This window comes from Triticum urartu, chromosome 3, assembly GCF_003073215.2.
Source record: "Triticum urartu cultivar G1812 chromosome 3, Tu2.1, whole genome shotgun sequence".
Taxonomy (NCBI): domain Eukaryota; kingdom Viridiplantae; phylum Streptophyta; class Magnoliopsida; order Poales; family Poaceae; genus Triticum; species Triticum urartu.
This window is the reverse complement of record NC_053024.1, coordinates 675,334,374-675,338,368: the sequence shown is the minus strand read 5'-3', so window position 1 is coordinate 675,338,368 and position 3,995 is coordinate 675,334,374. Positions and strand designations below refer to the sequence as shown.

The 3,995-nt window shown below is 38.8% G+C and overlaps 1 long non-coding RNA gene across 1 annotated transcript; it reads left to right on the top strand.

The window, feature by feature from the left end:
• Nucleotides 1-833: 833 nt before the first annotated feature.
• On the top strand, nt 834-1,784 carry LOC125549078. Its single transcript, XR_007301243.1, has 3 exons — nt 834-1,048; nt 1,145-1,169; nt 1,500-1,784. It is a non-coding gene; the product is annotated as an uncharacterized LOC125549078 (long non-coding RNA).
• Nucleotides 1,785-3,995: the final 2,211 nt, after the last annotated feature.

Here is a 3,995-nt window from a genome sequence, read left to right as displayed (position 1 = left end):
GCCGGGGGTCATCCTCCTTTTCTAAAAAAAATGCATTCTTGGTCTTGTTGGCGCCATGTTGCAGCATTGGTCATGCGACATGGCCGTCCAAGAGAAGCGATGGATCCTTCATGGAAAGCATGATCTTGAGCAGATCATTGGTCGCGATATACCCCCATCATTTTGGGTTAAGATCATCGCTGGTGGGCCATACTACGTGGGGGATGAAGATTTTTATGCCATGAGGGTTAGAGCTGCAGGAGATAACGGATCTTATGCAATAATTACATTTGGTTTTAGTCCATGGATATACATAGTTGATCTGGGTTGTCGACAGGCAACAAGAGCACTTGACTCAATAAACCCGCGCTCCTTGTGTTCTGTCATCCCAGTCACCATGTCATGCCCCAAGTCATTCCCCCGCGCATAGTCGAATGCATGTCTTTTTCATGTTAGGTGCTTTCGAGCTTATAACTTGTCAGGATCCAGAAGAGTTTGTTTACCTTTGTCATGTAATTTTTTTATTATAGCTACGGCATGCAATGCCGTTGCTGAATGTAAGACAATCTAAGAATCTATGTAATATTAGCACTAAGGCAGTTTTCAGCTAGTCGAATTATTGTGTTTCGAATATGTTCATTCCTGTGGTGTTTTTTGTCTCAATATAGCGATGTAATTCATTTTATTCTTTGACCAGTCAAAATTTTAGTTTTTTATATCCCTTTATGGCCTTACATAATGGGATTTGTTCGCTCAGAGATTTTAAAAGTAGTACAAAGAAAAGGTCGAAATAGCAGGCTGCAAAAAAAGTTCTAACACCAACATGCCAATTTAGAGTCTGATAGGATTGCACTCGTGTAAGAACGTTGACACTTAAAACTATCCTTAATTTGTTTATATCTTTTTAAAGCACTTATAATGCTTGAGTTATCAGGTTAGTCACATAAAACAATACACACTAGCACTTTCAGGCATACCTAGACTTGATTGCCAGTTGCTCTACTCTAGGTGTTCGTTTAATACTTATACCTTGTCTTCAAACTTTAACCGTGGAATTTATATGGCTCATGTAAGTGCTAATACTTTCATCTTCAAGTTTAGCAAAGTGACGTACTATTTATTTTCTAATGTATGTGAGGATATATGGTGCTTTATTGCCTGGCAGGCTCAATCTTGATGACACAATTAGAGTAAGTACTTGGAGAAAATTTTATTAGTTAATTACGATATCTTTTTTAAGAGGTTTCATTGACAGTGAAGTCCAAAGGTAGAGCTGAACATTATCATGACTAAGAATTTGTGTGACTTCTATAATAGTGTTTGTCGTACCTGCATCTCTTTCACAGAACAGACATATTTTCTGTAATATCCTAACTTCAAACTATTTCCCAGTGTTCTTTTGTAAATTGTGTTGATGCATGTCGAAGTACTCAGGCAGTTTGATAATTTATTATTTCATCTCTTTTTTGCCATGAAATGTATCGGTTAATCTTACAAAGTTGATATTCTACTCACTTCAGGCACAGACTCCATGCCCATCAAGTTGCATTTGTGATCAGCCAACACACTGGAAAACTGAGAAACTTGTGCTCGATCGCCTCCAAGAAGTAGAAATTAGTGAACTATCATGATTTTGTGCAACGGTTATTCAGTTGGGCAACAGCCTTAAAAAAGTTGACAATATCTTTTCATCACTTGATCACGAAATCTAGGCCAAGGGGTTGTGCCAGATGTTACGAAGCTTGTCCACATTGGAACTAGGTATCGAATTTTATGTGCACCGCTGCTTGGTGGGGAAAGTTTTGTATGTTGCTGGAGATTAAAACACTGATTTATCAATTCTCTTCGCAAGCTCCTGGTTTGTGTGGTCTTGTTGTTCGCATGCTCAGGAGTCAGGAGTGGTGACGAATTAATGTTGTGAGAATATGTCGATGCTGTTGAGACTGTCTTTCTAGAATGTGTGTTTATCTCTGTAATCTGTATGAAACTATGGATTCTAATTAATTTGCTAAAATAGTAGCAGCTTACCCTGATTTCTAATGATGCTGAGAGCATTTGTTAGGTGGGGCGCATTGCTGTTTATTAGTTGAATGGTGATCTCTGCTGAATTTCTGTTATTGTAATGGTATATGGGACTGTTAAGTTCATTCTTTTGATATCATTTGCTGGAATGTGTAAAGGTATGGCTCTTTCATGATTTGAACCTTGCACCGGTAGGGTTTCCACAACACTATGTATGATCTAAACAATGGGTCACTACAAGAAATATGTCAACTTATTTCCTTCTCTTAGAGACCCCAGCTGAATTGATCGTAAATTCACGGCCATTTCGCTTGGAAGGGCTCAAACCCTGAAATTGCTTACACCAAATGGTCACAAATCAAACATGAGGCGCCAATGACCTTATTTCTACCTGATTACGACCAATATAAATGGTCATGAGGTTGTGAACGTGGATGCATTGATACTTATTGCTATGACAAGGCGCCACCTCATCAGTTTTGCCTATATGTCATGTCCATGTGTCAATTTTTGCCCTAGGTTGTGAAGCAACCTATATTTCTGTCATTCCCAAAATTCCCAAAAAAAATTGGGCATTCTTTACTATCCAAATCATTGCCTCATGACAATATTCAACTCCATTTGACTGGTAAATCTTCCTCGGCAAATTTCCAAAGTTTTTGTTCAGCTCGAACTGTTGTGAAGGAAGTACTGGCTAGGCATATCCTAATGAGCTGAATTTTTGCCACATCTTCTATATTCCCAAATCATAGCTCTCCACAAAATTTGAGCCTCATCTAACAATACATGTGAGTGTGGCTTCAACATTCATATTTCTGTCCAGTGTTGTACGTTGCAAAGCAAGTGACACCTAGGCTCCTCCATTTGAGCTACAAATTTTCCAAGATAGTGTCCTTAGTAGATGATCATCCTCGGCCAAAACTCAGGCCCATTGACCATGTGCATTTCCCGTACCACTAATCAAACACTTGGGTGCTAATTCATGTTTGAGCTCGGTTCAGTCTCCTCGTGAGATTCTTCTATTGCCTTCTTCTTCCTGACACCTAAAAGGGGAGTGCCCAACCCACTAGACATGCCTAGGCCGCCCAGAACGCGTGGCAACACCACGGTCACGCGGTGACCGCGCGGCGGGCATGCGAGTCTACGCGCTTTGGAGTTGGGGCCCTGGGCCACCACCCAAACCTCAGCGTATCGCTACCAGACCATGTATTTCTGATTAAATAGATACTTTTCTACCTAGAAATTAGTTTTTTAAAAAATAAAGAGCAAACTATGAGGCAGCTGCAGTTCAAATTTGTCCCGCTTCCTACTAAATCAGGAGAAATTTGTCTTTTTCACCAGAGGTGGATAAAAACTTTTGGCACACAACCATTTTGTCAATTGTGCATTAAACATGGCCTAGTATTTTATAAAATTGATTTGGTCCAATTTTGCAACAAATATATGGTAGGTCCTTCACAAAAAAACTTATTTTGGGCACTCGAAAAATGGAAAATTGATTTTTCGTCCAAAGAAAATGAAAACTCCCTTAGGAAACATTGTTTGCCATTCCAATATACACTCTTGTGCACAATATGAGATCATTTAAACAAACTATACCATTAATGTGGCCATAAGATTGATCATTTGGCTTGAAAGCCATGAATCTTTAGAGATGATAGCTCATTTCTGAGAACACTTTTTAAAAATAATTATCGTATTACAAGTTTGTTATTTTTCCTGGGAACTTGGCCACATATAATGACACAATGCGAAGGTTTTCCATTTTTTGATTTTTTTTGAATTTTTTATGCGTGTTTCAAAATGCGGTCAAAACGGCGGGAATGACCGTTCCTAGCTAGTGGTTGAATCTTGGAAAACTTTTAATATTTCTCTGATTAAATAGATACTTATGTACCTAGAAATGATTTTTGGAAAAAATAAAGAGCAAACTATGAGGCATCCGCAGTTCTAATTCAACCCGCTTCGAGCTGAATCGACGAAAATTTGTCTTT